Source organism: Triturus cristatus, chromosome 9 (assembly GCF_964204655.1).
Source record: "Triturus cristatus chromosome 9, aTriCri1.1, whole genome shotgun sequence".
NCBI classification, from domain to species: domain Eukaryota; kingdom Metazoa; phylum Chordata; class Amphibia; order Caudata; family Salamandridae; genus Triturus; species Triturus cristatus.
In genome coordinates this window covers 480,069,532-480,089,737 of record NC_140592.1, presented here as the reverse complement: position 1 = coordinate 480,089,737, position 20,206 = coordinate 480,069,532, and the positions used below count along the sequence as shown (strand labels likewise).

The 20,206-nt window shown below is 46.5% G+C and overlaps 1 protein-coding gene across 3 annotated transcripts in view; it reads left to right on the top strand.

Annotated features, from left to right (window-relative positions):
* The window catches only part of SLC29A2 (solute carrier family 29 member 2), a 76,729-nt gene that overhangs the window by 4,242 nt on the left and 52,281 nt on the right, over positions 1-20,206 (top strand). The window contains exon 1 of one of the 3 annotated variants that reach the window (XM_085625433.1): positions 9,244-9,370. The exons of the other annotated variants lie outside the window; for them this stretch is intronic. The gene's annotated coding sequence lies outside the window, so the exon portion shown is untranslated. Of the gene's footprint in view, positions 1-9,243; positions 9,371-20,206 lie in introns of those variants that run through there. 3 annotated transcript variants of the gene reach the window in all.

The following is a 20,206-nucleotide window of genomic DNA, read 5'->3' as shown; positions in this document are numbered from 1 at the left end:
GCCATATAGAAATGTATATGGCTACTGAAAACATTAGTATAGTACTAACAGCACATGGGCACATCTGCAGATATTTGAACTTTATTGGGAATTATGTTTAATTTCTTTTACTCCCAATACTGTCAATATTCACAAGACTAACAGCATGGCGAGACAGCAAAAGATCACATGGCACTATTATTCATTTTTTAAAATAAATTCACACAATGTAGCAGGTTATTTTCATTTATATGTAATGAAAATTGCATAACTGCTAACACGTCTAATGGTATCTTAGTGTTATGATGGCATTTACACATTACTTGGCCATCTGGTTTACAATGTGGCCTAAAACCCTCGAAAACAAACGTTATCAGGGTCTGGAGCCCATACCCAATCACCTCTGACCCGATAACTCTAACTGAGAGATGCATTAGATTCTGATGTGGTGAAAAGGGTAGGGAAGGATTCAATATCTAATTACCTGGCAAAGGGGGCACACATGCTTAAGAATTTATCCGAAGTAGACAAGAAGGGCTGGGTTTAGCTCCATCAGAGCCCCCACAAAAAGACTCTTCGAATAACACTTCTCTCAAGCACAACAGTCCTACTAAACAGTACACTCATCGATGTTCTTGCTAGGGAACCCTTGAAGGAAAATGTAGTCACTATGAAAGGCTTATAGAGTGGTCAAAACTTTGTCACCAACAATGCACTTGGAAATACAATGAATTCAAGATTGTCCAAGCAAGGTAAAAAGAGAAGCCAGAGGTTACATCATGAACAGATCAGCGCAGAGCAAAACGGAATGAGAAAGGTCAAGATACTTACCGAAGTTAGGGTCATGATCATAGCTTAAGTCTGTACTCCAACATCCTTGTGAGCAAGGAATAACTGCAAAGGCAGATGTTCAAGTTTTTCCAGGTGAAAGAGCTGGTTTGTGCATGCACCCCCCAGCTGTGCTTCCGAAGAAATGTAGACGGAAGGGCCCTGGGGCCATTGCTGCTTCTGAACACCAGAGCGGTAGCCAGACATGATGCAAGTGCCAGCTGCCCTGTCCCTGCTCTTAAGTTACCCACACCACACGTGCTGGCCCGTGTTTGATTATTCACTGATATCCATGTTTTTTCAGGCCATATCTGATTCAGCATAGATGGCCAATTGGAGCATGAGGATGAAGAAGAGACGAGTGCTACTCCCCTGGGTGTGGAATATGTACAGTGACCTGTAGTTTGTTATACATATAGATTACAAAAAGTCGTTTTCTGGCGGTTTTAATGATATGATATATAGATGTAGATATATATCCTAGAAAAACATAAATTATGGAACATGATATGATCTCATATATAATATCATAAGTCATATATTTTCCTAAAACACTCACCATTAGGGGGAGAAAATCAGATCGCAGTATGCTATGAATGCATTAAAAATGTGGTAATATTATATGCATCCATTTTTTAATTACATGATCCCAATCAACTCCTCTGGGTGGAGGTTTGAATAGGAGGAGACAACTGTATTGGGCATCACAGATATATCAATGACATGGACAACTCAATACTTTTTTGTGTGTTTGTCTTCCTGTTGGGAAATGGCCTTTACAACGAAGCCGGAACCCCGCATGCCATTACCATACAGGCTTTACCACGCATGTGACACTACCTGGCAAGTCTTTTACCACGCATATGCCTTTACCTCGCATGCCATTGCAACGAATGTCGTTGTAAAGGCGTGAATGGTAAAGGCATATTTGTTGTTAAAGTTTTAAAGGTAAGTATTACGTTTTTTTTAAGTATTGCGTTTTTTACATTTTTATATATTTAAATATATCCAAACACAATCCCTCCAGCTGGCGAGATAATTAGGACGCACTCTCGTAATCCTTTTGCATTTTTTATTTTCCATCAATCATGGGATGTGTAGCAAATCCCTGATACCTTGCTCACGATCAAGGTATGATCGTGAGCAAGGTATCAGAGATTTGCCAAACATCCCATGATTGATGGAAAATAAAAAATGCAAAAGGATTACGAGAGGGCGTCCTAATTATCTCGCCAGCTGGAGGGATTGTGTTTGGATGTGAAGCGGCGTGGTTCTGCTGCAAGGAATTGCACCCACGGGGAGCGCTGCATATGCCCGGTACAACGGAACCAAGTGGGAGGATATTTATATATATGTGAGGTAATAAGCAGTGCATTTTGAGTGCATAAGTTATAGTTAGCTCAGATAACTATAACTGCTGAATTTCCATGGTTTTGTACAAGTGAAATCTGAGCCGAACTATATACATACATACACACATTGGGTAAATACTTACCTGTTAAATTTTTATCATTTACCTTTACAGTACATGCGTTTACAACAGCATTTCACTGTAAAAGCATATGCGTGGTTAAGACTTGCGTGGTTCTGTCTTACATTCCATCCTGTCACATATCTTATGCAATCATCAATCTTATTGGGAAGCATTATGAACTGGGAAAACAACAGCGCCCCCTACCCTACTTATTCATACTTGCACAGTGATAATAAGAATTTGTTATTAAAGCATTCACTGCATAAATGATGAGGATCACTGTGTTTTTACCATTTCAAATCAGTGAAGAGAAACACAGTAGTTTATTACTGTGTAACAGCAAAAACAGGTAACCACCTTGTTCATTATAATTAAAGATTTGTTACTGATGTGTTTACTATACAAATTATCACATTACAAGTTTGTCTTCATCTTCAAACGGTAATCATGAAGAATTTGATTTAAAAGTATTTGTAACTGCTGTATTGCTAACATTTTATAACGGTGATCTCCATATAGAAATGAATTACGAAATATCTTGCTTTGATTTAGTTATAGTTATCAGCACCATTGGAACCGTATCGCATTCAAAGACAAAATATGAAAGCAATATTGTTGGTGCATTAGGGTGGCTTTGGTAACAATAGCTGGCAAATTTCAGATGTTTTTGTTTTTTATATCTCAACCAGCAGATCTCTCGATAGACGATTTTCTAATACATATTGTGTGTAAAGACGGGGACTAAGTCCCCAAGTCTTGTAATGGCTGCCAGAACATTTTTCTCATATTGCTCAAAATCAGAGCACTCGCTGCTGCACGAGTCTGACACCTGCAAGAGTGAGGTGGCTTAACGAAAATAAAGCTCCTTGGGCCAATCAGAACACTCCATTTTTAAATTGGCGCTCCTGGAAGTGTTTCTCTAGCCTCCCGCAGACAAACCGTCCAGATATTATTTTTTACCCTTACTTTCCTTTACACCAAATCACAACTAGAACAATCTGCGGACCAAGATTGTCCTTCCTGCAAAATGTGGTGCAATTCCATTCAGCAGCTGTTGCTGTAGCCCATCCTTAAAAAGTCTGCGGAAAATGCATGGGGATTTTGCGTTTTGGGACCCACCCTTTTTTAGCGGCCCCGCTTGACAGATCACCCTTTAATTTTTCATGCACAAACTAGTCAAAAAGTACTACCTTTTTGAAAAAAAATTAGGAGATTTATCAAACGGTGACAAAGTTATTAACAACACAAAACACACTTTTCCAATTAACCGAACTAACTATAACTACCTGGGATATATGTACATAGTTTATTTTGGATTGAAAATCCTTGAAAACAACATACATCATAACAAAACAATCAACTAGAATCATTGTAATCCAAATAAAATCCGCGATAATAAAACGGTGCATAGTAGTACATATGTATGCATAATATGTATGCAAGGTGAAAACATAAGTCATCAGTAAACTGGGAGATCATTACAATGGAATAAAATAGGCAGATAATTGGGCAGGAACAGCATACAAATATCATAAAATGCAAAGGAGGAGACTATTAATAGCACTAGCAATCAAATAAGACTGCACCTGCATTGTCTTAGGGTGCCTTAAGAAAAATTAATGCAAAGCTAGCATTTCATTACAAAAGATCTTGGATAACCAGTATAATCATGATGGGTTGTTGGTCAGTCAGTCACAAAAACTTTATTCAGCCAATTACGGCCATAACAGTACAGATGATAAAAACATTCCATAAATATATAAAGCAGCATTAAATGATTCAATTCACATTTGGGGATAATACAGTTATTTAAAAAAGACACAACATGCAGTACATATCTGTGATACGATGCATAAAACATATAAAAAGGAACAACAAAGTTAAAAACAAGCATTTTCAATGCAATAGGTCTCGCATTATTAAAGTTTGAGCTGTTGGCATTGCTAATAATAATGAAACACCAATAGCAGCTCAAAGATTCAGTAATGTGAGACCTATTGCATTGCAATTGTTTTTTTTTCCTTTTATATAGCACGAACTTGAGTGAAAGGTGTGTATTTATGTTGCATTGAGTACAGTGTAATTATGTGTTGTGTTATTATGTGGCACAGAGTGGTATTGTGTGGAGTGTATTTATCTTGCATTAAGTAGAGAGTAATTTTGTGACGTGCAATTAAGTAGTACTGAGTGGTATGTGGAGTGTATGTTGTATTGAATACAGTGTAATTATGTGATGTGTAATCACACAACACCACACACACAGCCACACACACAACCACACACACAACCACACACACAACCACAAACACCACACACACCAACAACCGCACACACAACCACACATATAACCACCACAACCACACACCTAACCACCACAACTAAACACACAACCACACACTCAACCACACACACACTCAACACACACACACACACACAACCACACACATGCACAACCACACCACCACACCCACAACCACACCGAACCACACAGACACAACCACACAGACACAACCACACACACAACCACACACACAGAACCAAACACAGAACCCCACACAACCACACACACAACCACCCCACCACACTCACACACAACCACACGCACCCACACACAACCACACACACACAGCCACCCACACAACCACACACACACCCACACACAACCACACACACAACCACACACGTTTCTTTATCCATTCCTACCTTTTTGGAAGAAGATGTTGCACTAAAATGATGTACTTGACGGTCGTTAAATAAATTTTTCCTTCCCTTATTTTATTCCCTTAAGATTAAATGTAAAGAAAATTGTTGTTTGTTCATTGTAAAGTGCATTAACCCCATTTCACAGGTAGAGTGACACTATATAAACTGTAAAATTAAAAAAATTGCACTGGCTGACTACTACTAGTTTTTGGCTCGCCAAAAGCAGCCTGGTCTTCATGTGATTAACATTGCTTTTAATATATGGTTCTCATGTAAATACCGATTCGGTAATAGGGGGAGCATATTCAAGGGTGGCAGGGTGTCACATTGACACCCTGTTGCACCCCTGAATCGTGCATGTGTGCACATGAGGCGCACATACATGCCCTAAGGGCATGTATGTCTGCCACATGGCATTTCTAGAAAAGCACAAATTTGCATATTAAAAGGTATTCAGTATTTACCACCGACCTGTAGTTGGTGGTAAATAACGAATCCATAAAACAAAAAAGCACTCACTTGAGTGTTCCCTACATAGGATTTAAGGATTCGGTAATTTACCGATTCGGTATTTTACAGATTTCTTAAAATACCGATTCGGTAAATTACCGAATCCTTAAAACCTGCCTCCTACATTAGAAAGGGCTAAATACCGGTCGGTAACGGGAAAATTACCGATTTTCGGCTGTTACCGACCGGTATTTAGCTATCTACATATGGCCCTATGTGTTTAGAGTCGGTACAGACTTCCTTGAAGAGCCAAAAACATAGGTTCTAGCTCAGCTCAACTTCAGAAGCGGGGAATCAACTTAGACTGATAGGTCACCTGCATAAATCACAAAGAGGATCAGTGCAATGACACAATCTCGACTCACACCCCTGCTGCCTTGCTCGGCGTTTGACTATAGTGCCCGTTCAAGTATCTAGGCCAAAAAGATTCTCCTACAATGCACTGGGAATGCCAGTCAACCAGGAAGGCCTTGCCATCTTGGCCAATAAGCATCCTCTCTCTCCATTGTATGCTACATTATCCAGTGATTCTATTCCCTGCCTGAAGCCTGCCTAGGCCGAAGGAAAGATGCCTAGGGTGTGAACCCATTCAAGGAGATGCTGGGTAAATCTCTCAGTAAAGATAGCAACTGAGCATACGGGCTAACATCGCTTTTAATATATGGTTCTCATGTAAAAACTCAAGGAATTGCTCTGGTCCTAAGAATTTCTGGGAAAAACTATTTAACATCAAATAGTCAGCGTCCCTGCATCTCTGAAGCCCTTGTGTGTCAGATTCTTTCAGATACTGGACAGCAAGAGAGACCCTGCGTCCTGTGCTGTATTATGTGCTTGATGCTACAGCAGATCAATGGATAAAAAGGGCTGGCTGAAAACTCTTTTAAGTAAGTATTCATAATATATATATTTTTATTGTAAAAAGGCCCTGGCTAACACCGTTCCTGAAAATGTTACATGACATTGCCAGAGGTAAGCCTGAAAATCTGTGGCTGGTGTCGTTTTCCAGATGTACCAATGGCAATGTTTGTCAATTGCAAAAAAATAATGAACCTATGCCTGATCATAGGCGCATCAATAAGTGCACACTTACTACTTTTTGCGAATCGGGCCTCAAATTTCATGTGTAGTTCACACTTATGGCAAGAATAACACACATTTGCGTGTAAGGAAAGTTTTGTGAACTGGCTTCCTGGTTGCCAACTTACACCACGCACTATGACAAGATTTCTTCACTGTTCACACGGTGACCTGGTTAAAGAGCCATTATCATTAGGGTGAGCTTATAACCACTGCACAGAATATATTTGCAGCTCATTTGTGAATTTTCTGCACAGCAGGGCTCTAAATAAAATCTTTACACACACGAAACTAAGCAGCAATTTGCCAGAAATTCACATGCACATCCATTGTATCATTATGGTACCGTCATATTTGAAACAAGAAACTCATTTTTTAGTGAAAGTATGGTGCTCCCAAACAGAAAATCTCCCTCTGCTTTAGGAAGAAACAACAGACCCGTAGGGATACCAAAAGGATACCCTACTAAAGTCCACACACTAGTTACCCATCAGTTGAGGCACACATAAGCAAACAATTTCTTTAACCAAACTGTATGTGCAAAGTCCACAATATAACAGCAGGGCTCTAAATAAAATCTCCTTAGGGGAGGTGTGATTAGGATGTATCGGAGCTCAAAAGTGCCCCTGCAACCCATCTGCAAGAGCTTTGCCTGCTCGAAAATCCTGCCTCTGGACCCTTATGCCTGGATGATCAGTCACTGAAAATGATTTGCGAATTGGCATGTGGGCTCCTTAAAGTAACAGTATCAGAAGCTACTCACACCCTCGCCATGCACTGCTAATTACCGCCCATAGTACATCACTCATGACAAGTTCTATGACATCTTTGATAACATGACTGCAACATTTGAAGTGACTTCATTGATGACACCATTGTGCATGGCAGGGGCACAAGTTATAGATACTTCAGATAACTATAACTGGTGAATTTCACTGGTTTTGTTTGTTAAAAACTGTATGTTTAACCCCTTCAGTGCCCATGACGAGCTGGACTCGTCATGGGCCGCGGTTGCGCTGTGCCCATGACGAGTCCAGCTCGTCATAGACCCCGCCCGTTAATGCAACGGCCGGCACAGGGCGGGGAAAGGGGCGGGCACTGAAGGGGTTAAGTGGCATTTTTAACTAGAACATCCCTTTAACCTTTGTCTTTTTCAGTGACTATATATACATATACTTGTATATATGTATACACCTATATATGTATATCCTGGTTTCAGCGAGTTTCCTTCTGGCTGCCAATTCACTGCATGCTGTTATAAATGCAAAAAGCGGTCCCCAACTCTTTGTAGTAAAGAAACCCTCAACAACTCGCGAGTTAGCACCGAAACGCATTGGCATTAGTGTTTCTACCCTGGAGAAAATAAATATCTAACTGCACCGGAGCGCTGAGGGTTTCTTTACTAGGAAGAGTTGGGGACCGCTTTTTGCGCGTGCGTGCACATGTGTGTGAAGCTCCTGATCAAAAAATAAATAAGTTACATTTTACTCAACACTGAAGACAAGAAAAACTAACAAAGACATTGCAAGTTCTATTCATGCCCAGACTAAACTCTGAAGCCAAGAGAGCATTTATTTTGGGGAGGGGAGGGTGTCACACTCCCCATTGTCATTGTTCCTACTTCCACTGTTTCGATATTTACTACTACACTTTTTTTTTTATATACTGTGTCCCTCTGTCATTACACTGTATTTTGTTGAACATAACTTCCATTTGAATTTTCGTGCACCTTATGATCATTTTGTTTTTAACTTGTTGTTTACATTATTATCCTTCTAGTTCTGGTTTGATTGTAAAGCGCTCTGATATCCCTTGGGATCTTGTTCGCGCTATATAAAACTTTATAAATAAATAAATAAAATAAATAAATAATACACCAACCCCATCCCCACCCCCTTTGCGGCCCTGAAGCTGCGGCCCTGTTTGTAATCTGTTTGTCATCAGGGTGTTTGTAGGGTCAATAGGTTTGGACGGATCTATATCTATCTATATGTTGTATGATATTTAAGAACAAGTAGATCTTACTGGGGGAGAACAAGATCGCAAAATGACCCCCTTATCTTTTCCTCGTCAGACCCATTTTTCCTGAACTCAATAGAAATACACAGTGTTCGACTTCTGTTGTTCAAGCGTGCTTTCTAAGACTCTGGCTGACTTGAGGCAACGCAGATGTTCCAAGGGGTAGAGATAACAGTAAACGCCAGGTGATACAGCATTACATCGTCTTTCAGTAGCGGTGTTTGATGTCCAGTGATCCTCTAGGCGATGAAAATGTGGCGAAAGCAATCAGGAAACTGGAACAAAAGAGAAAGTAGAAAATGTGAGAAACGGGTCAAAACCACGTGCCCCTATCCCCCCCCCCCCCCCCCCCCCCACACCAATTCTTCACCCCTTACGTTTTACAAAGGTATTGCATGCCTATGTCAGCACCTGACCTGTCAAATTTTGAAAAAATGGCGTGGAGGAGGCGAGGTATTTGAGGGTGGGGGTCACCTTCCAAGAACTTCCTAAGAAGCACGTCAGCTCCCTCCACCCACCACCCCCCGCCTTAATGCCCCGAGGTGTTTTTACACCCTTTACGAATATTAAGCCCTTGTTGGAGTGGGGAGGGGGGATAGTCACGGGAAAGTTAGCAGTAACCACGAGGTCAATGACGTGGATGGTGTTTCCTTAGACAGCCTGCTCTGTCAACCTCGAGACTGCACACCACAGAGAGACCCTGGATGAGAGGGCAGCGCCGCGCGCAAGGAACCGATCGGATCCGGGAACGTGATATTTGGAGAAAGGCTGCGAGAAAGGGTAAGTACGCGAGAAACACCTCTACGGTCAAAAGGTGGGACGGTGTCTGTGACCTTTCAGATGAATGTGACCTGAGGGATAGTTCTGCTGTCCGTCAATGTCATCCGACTTACTTGGAAAATAAATCTGCTCTGTCCCATCCAGAGGCGCAACTAGAGCCACATTTGGGGGGGGGGGGGGGGGGGGGGGCTTCTAAGAAAAAACTTCGGGGGGGGGGGGGGCTGAATCTTTTAAGCCATAGGCAGAGTGGAGCTGCAGGGGCTCTTAGAAGGCGTGAACCAACAGCGAGGCCTCATTAACATGCAAATGGTCTTTTAAAGACCTGTGAAGTGCTCGGGTGCGGCTGTGTGTGCGCCGGGAAGCTGTCTCATCCCGGGCTGCCACACACGACGGGGGGGAGGGGGGGTGAAGCCCTGTGAGTCCAATGGGTGTTGCGCGCCTGGTCCGATCCCAGTACAACCCAGTATCGCTGCATATATTGTGGCATGGGTGCGGTCTGCTGGAGGCCCCGAGCCCCCACGATCTGTGTAAATTGAGGGGTACCTCAGCTTTATGAAACTTTCGGCTGTTTGCTAAATGTATCCGTGGGGATGACGCTGTCGTGTGAATCCTTAGCCTTTATGATGTAGAAATACGGAGGAATATCTCTGCTGTCAAAAGTCTTCGTTTGTAAGGTTTGTTTTTTTCAGAGGGAATATTCAGCTGCCAGGGAATGAAAACTGTGAGGAGGTAGGAAAAACAGATCTGCGCCGTACCGCGTCCTGCCGGTGTAACGCGAGGGATAGCTCGTCTGCCTGAAGGATCGGTTCACGAACTTTGGAAAATCCAAGGCGCCTTTAAGATGTGTGCCTCTTGATCATGGGAACTTTGAAATATGTTTTTACCGGAATTGTCGTCGTAAAATGATGTCATCGTTCTTCAGAACAACCCCTGCAGCCTCCTCATTGCCGCACGTGTTTGTCTAATTTTCAAGGACATCAGTCATTTCACTGGGTGTGAGACAGGCGGGGAACATTATTCCAGAGAACGAAGCGTGCAAACAGGCATGACATCCGTTTTCTCTGAGTCAGTGACTCATGTGAGTGAATACATTGGGACTGTGTGAAAAAGGCATCTCTGCAGTGCAGCAGCAGCTCGCGTGACGGCATAGCTTCCATTGGGCAGCAGGTGCAGTGGCACCGGGACTCCTTGAATCCTGGGGTCTGCTGCTTTGCACAGTTCAAACAGGGGCCGGTGGGCCCGTTTCCTTCCTTGCTCTAGGTGGGTCTCACGACACACTGATAGCGACTGGTTCATAGTAACCTTGTCTTTCTGGCTGCAGCTCTTTCACTCACTGAATCACACTCGAGAGCTACTCACTGGCTGCAGCTCTTTCTCGCTGGGTGGCGCCTCCCGGAGTGTTGCAATGTGGCATCGGAACCACTGCGGAGTCTCATGCCCGGCTGAACTTCAGAGTGACACCCTCCGGTTCACTGACAGCACATCTGCCATCCTCCCACAGATGTCCTACAATATTTCCGAGTCGCACGCACGGATTCAAAAGCAACACTCCTGCCGTGCCTCACTGCAGTAACCCCCGGCCTCATGGCATGGCTCACGGGTGCACCACTCTTTGAGTCTCGCCCACACCTGCACCACATCTCTCCTGGGCCTCACTCATTCACTCGTGAACTCCAATGCTCTTGAGTCCCCGTCACTGTCTCGCTGCAGTACCCTACGGTTTCACTCACGGAGCCGTTTCTGAGTGAGTCGCACTGCATGACTCATTAGCAGGTTGCACTCACTGCAGCACACTGAGCCTCCCTCACTGCAGCGCTTCTGAGTGTCACTGCACCTCCACTAAGTCGCTCACTGCCATGAGTGTGCCAAGTTGAGCAGAAGCGGCTGTCTGGGCGCCTCGGAGGGCGTGGCTTCTTCGATGCCTATATTTGCTCCCCACAGATCCCGGCGATGCCCTGCGCCAGCCCAGGAGCTGAGGGCCGTCCTTGCTAGTAGGGGCCTTCAGCGGGGTGCGTGCCCGCCCTGGCCTCGTCCCTCACACTGCCTTCTTTGTTCTCAGGCGCTCTCCGCTCCCAGCTTGTGGTGGGATAATCCGTCGTACGTGTAGCCACGGGGATGATAACAAAACATACTTCAACACAGGTCACCTTGTCCACGGGTTCTGCGCCCTCGTTAGTTTACGCGCATGCGCTAAGTCATTCAGCAAAAAGCTCATTTGTTTCCATGAAAATCATTTGAAAATCCCGGACAGCAGCACTGCCTTGCAGCCCTCCCCATCAACACTTTTTTGGTCTAGCCTAATGCTCCTGGAAAGGTATGGCATTTCCTTGCTGGTGCTCTCGTAAAAAGCTCAGTAATCTTATTGTATTTCTGTAGCGCCTTGTTACGAATTGTGCCCTAAAGCGCTTTAACCTCTAGTGGATTCACGGGTGGTGGGCCCTACTGCAGCAAGGAACTTTCACCACCATGAAACGTTTTGATAATAAAAACAACTGAGCAGGAAATGGTAGTGACCACACCGTCATCCGCTTCAGTCAACACGCATACACAGACGTCACCCAATGATTACACTGACACTTTATTTGTGGGTGAAGAACTGCTGCAGGTTTATTTCATACAACATAGTATGATAATAAAATTGGGTTATCTTACGGGCGATCCAGGGCAGGCAGCCCCTTGCTGCTCCGCCCGCCTGGTGAGCCAGCACACACGGTGGGTCGATGCCCGGCAGTGTGGCACATAATTATTTACAGATCATCCACTGGGTCACGTGATCTGTATCCTACTCCCGCCCCTTCCGACAGGGGCGGAGCGTGTTGTGGCACACCCCCGGTTGGTCAGGCCCCCCAACCGCCCGAAGGACTAACGGGGCGCCGTCGCGGTCTTCCCAGAACCCCCTTCGGCTCCTGGACCTTGGCTCGGGCACCCTTACTGTGCCGGACAGGGGTACCCTTACTGTACCGCCTGTCGCAGAGGTACTCTTACTGTACCCGTCTGCATCCAGATCGCCCTGTAACTCCGCCTGCAACGCAAAAGAAAACATTAAAACATTCCAAAAAACGCGCTGTGCCTGACACGTGGGGTAAGTGGAAAGGGTGGGAAATCGCGTGTCCAGGCTGGAGCGGCGCGCAGGAAACAGAGGAGGAACTGGGCGAGAGGGCCTCCTAAGTAGGGGGGGCAAGCCGCGCCCCCCGCCCCCAATGGCCCGTCTCCAGCTCCAACTATAGGGAGTAATACCTTAGTGGGCGTAGCCTCGCGCGCGAGGCAGCAACGGGGGAAGGCTCCGACGGGCGGCCACTAACAAGCTGCCCTGCTGATGTCCCACTGCTTGGGACGCGGGCAGCGGCATAGTGACCACACCGTCATCCGCTTCAGTCAACACGCATACACAGACGTCACCCAATGATTACACTGACACTTTATTTGTGGGTGAAGAACTGCTGCAGGTTTATTTCATACAACATAGTATGATAATAAAATTGGGTTATCTTACGGGCGATCCAGGGCAGGCAGCCCCTTGCTGCTCCGCCCGCCTGGTGAGCCAGCACACACGGTGGGTCGATGCCCGGCAGTGTGGCACATAATTATTTACAGATCATCCACTGGGTCACGTGATCTGTATCCTACTCCCGCCCCTTCCGACAGGGGCGGAGCGTGTTGTGGCACACCCCCGGTTGGTCAGGCCCCCCAACCGCCCGAAGGACTAACGGGGCGCCGTCGCGGTCTTCCCAGAACCCCCTTCGGCTCCTGGACCTTGGCTCGGGCACCCTTACTGTGCCGGACAGGGGTACCCTTACTGTACCGCCTGTCGCAGAGGTACCCTTACTGTACCCGTCTGCATCCAGATCGCCCTGTAACTCCGCCACAGCTCTGGGGAGGCTACCGTCGCTGCCAGAGCCCCCCTTCCTCCCTTCGCTGTTTATAGGTGCCCGCCCCTGCGAGCCAGCTTTCAGTGGGCTGACTAATGGGTCCTGTTCTGTAACCGTAAATATACGGCATTAAGTTGCAACATTACTCAGAAGCCCAGGGCAGACTAACAATGAATGACTCTTGGCCCCAATGCCGCTCAGCTTAGACGTGACTGGTGTTCCCAACCTTCTAAGTGAAGCTACAGCAGATCATCCTAACGTAATTATGGGAAGATCTAGCACCTGCATATGGAGCCAGAACTGAACCACAGCTGAGTTCCTCAGTCCATCGATTCCCTTCATATCCTAGCACGAAGGTTTTAATTTCCACTCTATCTACAAAGGTGATGTATTGATAGCGTCAGGTTCCTGAGTTGCTGCTGCTACTGCGAGGATTGCATGATTTCTCGGCTGGGCACACCATTCTAACGCGACTGCTAATCGGACGCCGTTTATCCTGACTCCGGATAAAGCCAATTTGATTGACTGAGCTGCCGCAGCAACATCTCAGCTCGTGGACCCAAATGTGTGAATGTTTCCCATCTCCCGGGCTCCAAGAAAGGCTGAGCGGGAAGAGCAACACCTAAATCTGTTTCTCATACTGGGACTTGTGGCATAGGTAACAAGGCATAGGTGATTTAGGCACTTGTGGACCTGCAATCCTATTAAGATTTTTCACTTGCCAAATTGAGTGCCTTCCTGGCTTGCAATTTCGTTCCCAACAGCTACAGCACAACAAGCAGGGTGAAGGTAGCGTGTGAGTCAGCCACTTTACCTACGTAATAAACACAAGCGGACATCACGGGTATATCAATTTGCTTCCTTTCACATGGTATTACGCTGTTGTTTACTACAAACTGACCCATATCTTAGCAACATCTCCTCTTTTTCGCCTTTCCACTTGCAAATTAAGTGACATTAAATGGACGATGGAGTCTTATACTAGTCCCGCTGTCAAACCCACTCTTTTCTTGCTCCCCACTGGGACAGCGTATCCAGTTGCCTCGCTTGATTAATAGAAGCTAGCTTTCGGACTTTATTGCTGCTGGAAAAGGGTCAATAGGTGTGCCTGCAGTCCTTGGTACACCGGTGTTGCTGTGCTATGGTAATTTGTGGTGCCGCCTTAGTGGCTTAAAAATGAAACGTCTTATTTTATCAAATGAATTGTTGTGAGCCCCGGTTATGATTTCGATCCTATCTACATAGTTGACAGTGTCTCTATCCTGTCAATACCTGGAGCACGTCCGCCTTAAATGACGACATTACATCCGGCTTTTCCGCTAGCCTTGCCCATTAACCTGTCAAATGTCTGTGGAGAGCAGCACGTCTCTGGTCATGCTCCTGGTCGCTCTCTGCTCTCTCCATTATTACTATGTAGCTGAGGGCATGCCATACACGGGTGTCTGGTTGAAATGTGCACAGGTCTTTGACACTCTCCCACGTGCAGTGCTGTGAACCGTTTGAAGTAGTTCATCGGATTCAGCCAACCACCCCCTAGGTGGAGGCTTGCACTCCCAAACTTCTGCTCATTATCGATAATTCATGGCACCGGCATGGTGGCTTGAAAAGAAACTTCTTATTTTATCAAATAATTTGTTGTGAGCCCCAGTTATGACTGCGTGTACATCTTCATAGTTGGCAGTGTCTCTATCCTGCCAATACCTGGGTCACTTCTGCCTTAATTGATGACAATACCTCTGGCTTTCCGCTAGCTTTGCCCATTTAAACTGTCACATGTCTGGTCGTGCTCACTTCAGAAGGTGTTAAGCCCTTTCCATTATTAGAAAGTTTAAATGCAAAGTACAAGAGGTATGGTCGCTCTCTGCGGTCTCATTATGACCATGTAGATGAGGGCATGCCATTCTGGGGTGTCTGGTTGAAGTATGCACAGGTAATGGACCCTTTCCCCCGTGTAGTGCTGTGAAACGTTCGGAATAATTCAGCAAATTCAGGCAGCCACCCCCCCCTAGGAGGAGGCTTGCACTCCCTAACTTCTGCTAGCGTAAGACCCGGTCCCACCTCCAGTTCAGTGAAATGTAGTAATTCACGACACCGACAACCCCAGGGGCCAAATACTGGGCTGTGTAAATGTGGCCCAAAACCACCATGAACAATTAGCTTGGAGTGGATGGGCGTTTCCTAGGCTGGCTGAAGGCAAAACCTTTGACCATCACTCCTGGCAAGATGTGCCAACGCAGGTAGAATAAAGAGTCATGCAGCCCTCCTTACTTCCTTTCCCAGTGCGACACAGGCGAAGAAAAATGCCCCTTCCAGAAAGGTCATGGCCTTATCCCTGAAGCCTATCCATACAGCACTCTACCGGAAATCTACAGCATTGCTTTGTAAAGCGTTTTCTGGTTCTTCAATTATTTGTGGTCGCTATGCTCTCCCTCAGTTTGACCAAACTCTTAGCTAATCGTACGCCTGCCTAATTCCCCAGGGCTGTCTGGCTTAATGCTTTCGCCTGGAATTGCCCCCCCAAAATGTGGCCTTGCACTGAACCTTCATCTGGCCCTGGCGCCTATCAAACCACAGTGACAGCCTCTACATAAACAAACCTCACAAGGTCGCAGAAGCGGCAAGCCAGGCTAAGTCTTGGTCAACCATGTCACTCCGTGCTTTCCCTGGCCTCCCTGTGGAACAGGGAGAATAACCTCAAAGATGTTAAGTATGATAGACAAACCCAGGCCTTCCGCCTGTCTCCAAACAGCTCATGCTGCTGCCTTTCTTGTATAGACTAAACTGCCACTCTGCCTGAGTTGCAGAAATATCACACCCGCCGTTTCCCAATAGCAAGGCTAAGGATAAAAGGCCGCCGCCCATAATACCGTAACCCAGACGTTGGGCAGAAAAACAATGACCAACTGATGCCCCGGGTGGGCGTGCATCCCTAGTCTTGGTGGGAGCACACCCGCCGTCCTTGGGAAAACCTGGCACTACCTATCCATCACCAACCGTGCCCATCTCGCCTTCCTGATGCACACACGCCCCTCATGCTAAGACAGGAAGACACATGCTAAACGTGCCACCATGTGTCCAATGAAATTAAACAAGTGATAGGCTTTATTGCATCAGCCAGACCATAACTGGGGTCAAGGCAGAGTGGTCTAAGCGTGGGCCAGAATGGAGGAGGTATATGTGTGGCTAATGCAGGCCCAAAGCTCTGTGTAGATTGGTGTCCTTAAGAACTGAAAACAATAACTGGCCCGCAATGAACCAAGAACCGATAGTGACTAGTGTTGTCCACATGGGAACACAGCAGCAGCTCACTAACATTACTGCAAATGATATCTGTGACACCCACAAATTTTTATTTTTAAGGTCATGTTTTGATCTCAGAGATACTTTATATGGCTTTTGTGTGGAACCAACACAAACATTTCTGCAAATAACTAATATTTCTCACACACCACCCTGTGCAAATCCACCTCAGCCGACCTGCTGCTCAAGTTGCTCCTCCCCACGGCGACGAGGGGGGCTAGGCCTGTTTGTGCATGAACTTCTGTTAGGCAATGCTACATATCGTGCCGTCAAACAGTCCTGTACATTATTTACAACAACCTCAAGTTGAGGTACAACATTTATGTAAAGTTGCAATCAGCAGCATATTTCGGTACACAAAACTTATAAGATCCCCAAGGCGAGACCTATTGGCTTTGCCACTGCTTGTTTGTCGTAGGCCTGGGAGTTTAAGTGATTTGCCCAGCATCACAGGATACTGAGCCCATGCCAGGCTCAAACCTGGTTCTTCAGCTCCAAAGTCAGCAGCTCTGGCCTAGACGCCACAAGCTCTCAATAAATGTTTGCATATTTATATAGCGCGATCTCGACCCGAAGATATTGGAGCGCTTTACACGAGCACTGCATTTACATTACACATTCAGGCACAGGGAGATTAAGTGAACCGCTCAGAATCACAGGATGCGAACACGACCTCGAGGTTTGAACACTGGTTTCCTGCACCAAAATCGGCAGTTTAAGCCGGTGGACCACATTCCTCTACCATTTATTGTGTCTGTAACATGCTTGTACTCTGAAAATATGTAAACCATACCATGGTTTCCTGCAGCTTGTAACGTTTACAAAATGTTACAAAAATTGCTACCAAGGATCCTTTGCCACCGTTGGCTAATGGGCATAAATGAGTGCAAAAGCAAGCCCCTGTGAAAGCCCCCATGTGCCTGCCTAACCCAGGCAGTCGCCCACTGCCGAAACCGGCTCCCGTAATTACCCAATTAACCTTCAATGCCACGAGCATATTTTTATGGTTAGACTCGCAGGATGTTGAGCCGACGGGATGCTCGGCCATGTTATCATCTCAGGTCAGAAGTCACCTGCTCTAGCCCCTACGCGGCCATTTTAGTTGGTGCCCTTAACTTATAAGGCCTCCCATGAGGGCCTTCCGATCCATTCTCCCTCGAACACTCTGCTTCTGCCTTCCCGCTCGTAAATCTTGTGACCCGGCCGTGCGGGAATCGGCCTCTGCCCTGACCCTTTATTCTGCTCTACTGTACCCAATATTTTAACAGTAAATCTGCAAAGCACTAGTAAGAAAAGAAATCAACAGCAGCATCCAGAGGCTGTTATTGAAATGGCGTCCACTGTCTTGCCATCTTCATGTATTCCCAGCGGAGGCCTGCGCCATGAGCCTCAGAAGGCCGGCGGGGTCGTGGGTGGCAAGAGCCTGTATTCTAAAGCTGCGGGGGGGACTGCTGCTAGCAGCCTTCATCTAGCGGTGTGTGGTGCAAACTTGTAGACAGCGCTGTAAATAGGACACCCACCAGGAAACAGCTTTATGTTTAGAAAGGGAAAATACAAACAAGCCTGGCCAATGACATTGACTAGGCGTCAAGGGTGCTATTGTAGTGTGCACAACGTATGGCGTGCCAGCAGAAGTTTAATTGAAGTGGCACCAGAGCTCAGCTTGATTACATAATTGTCCTTGATCTTTGTAGTTTAAAAGAAGTTAACAATCACGTTCTCATACAGTGGGGTATCAAAGGGCGAAATGATCCCTTATAAAAGGCAAGATAATTTTTTCCCAAACCCCTAATTTGGTAGTTAAAATAGCTACCCTCTGGGTCCCGGTGCCACTGCGCCTGCTGCACTAATAATAGCTACGCCTCTGATCCCGCAGAAAGAAGGCCCATCCACGGCCTGTGTGCTTCGGAAGCTTTTCCCTGTACTCCAGGTGCTCTGTGTAAAAAGCGTATTCAGCATTCTCGAGCACACGATTAATAAAGATGACAAGGTTTAACGCCGTCACCCTGTGATGGCGTAAGTATGGGGACGGAAGCCACCAAGGTAGAGGACGCCCAACATTCTTGAACAGAAAAAAGCCCGCGAAGAACATACCGGATACCTCTAAGAAGGCATTAAAACAGCCTCGGCAGCTGTTCACTGGAAATTATTCCAACTGATTTCCTCGCAAGTACAGCGTGTGCATACGAAACAATAGGCCCTCTCAAGGAAAAAAGAATTAACACATCCATACATTCCGCAATAGCGCAACCAATAATTAGTTGAGAACTAAGGAATCGTGCTGCTCTGTCAGGGACGAAATGAGCAGCTCCCCTCTCCCCCTTCTTCTAACTCAGTCGAAGCAGCAGCTGTAGCTAAATGATCTTGGTAAATATGACGTGCAGTTGTCTAAGTAAGGAAAATGGTGTGGCGCTTAGCAGAAGGAGGGCATGAGTCATTGTTTGACACTCTGGCCACAGGAGGACCCGAATGGACCATAGAGACGCCCGGTGGGTGACACCGCAGCTTACCACCGGGCGCGACCGATGTTTTCATCCTGCGGAGAATGGCTTATTCACGGTCCTATAAGTGTATATTTACACCCCCATGGACTATCTAGGCAGTAAAACATTGACTGGTTCAAATGGTCGTGCAAACACTCAGTCATGGATTTTGAAAATTACATAGCAGGTTGCCTTTCGCCCTGTGCGACGGAGACTTTGCTCGAAGTGCTCTAATAATATTCGAACTCGCAAAATGTATTTCCCAGTACAGTAGATGTGCTGACCTGCTTTTAGTCACCATGGCAACCGGCTGAGTTTATTTCAAGAGAGCCCACAGACTGAGATGTGTTCAACAGGTAGGCGCACTAAGATTTCGCATTTTCAGTGTCTCGTGTTCACACGACCAAAATGCTGTTAATCTGAATCAGCAGAATGAGAGGTTATTCCCATGTAAAACGTTTTCCAAGGCCTGTAGAGATTATATGATTAGCCCCTGAAATCACAGACAGTGGACGCGACCCCGAGGCGCGAACCCTGGTTTCCGGCAGGCTAGCCGATGCGCCACATCCCCTCCGCGATGTATCCACGGATCTGACCTTCCTATCTAAATCGCGAACTCTGCCGAACTCTGCGCTACTCGCCGCGCCTCAGGAACGCCCGAGGGAGTCACCAGACGCCGCTGCTCCGGGAGCGAACGCGACCACCGGCACCTAGCGCGGGGAAAGGCCAGCAAAGTACACACGCCCCCCCCCCGCGCCAACCACCGGCAGCGACAACACGCTCCCCCGGCCCCAGACACCTCACCTCGGGATACCGTTCCGCACCACGCCCCGCCGCCGACCACAATCAACGCGACGCTGCCACGACGAAACAACCACGACATCTCGCGCGGCCCGGAGCGGTCGAAGTAGGTGGAATCAGAGAGACACAACCTGCCCATTCTTTTTAGGTCTCACCTGACCCAGCGCATGCGCTGGTCTGGCGAGACTTTTTGTGAGGGCTCAAAAAAGTGCTACCACTGTAGCCTAGAGCTACAGTGCATGTGCGCGCGCGCCTCCCTTTCGCGGCCGCACGGCCGCCTTGATGTTTGATCGGGATCGCGATCGGCCGCTTTGAAGATCTCCGTGAGCCAGTTTTTTTTTTCTGTTTATTACTTCTATGTAGTAATGGTGGCACCGCCATTA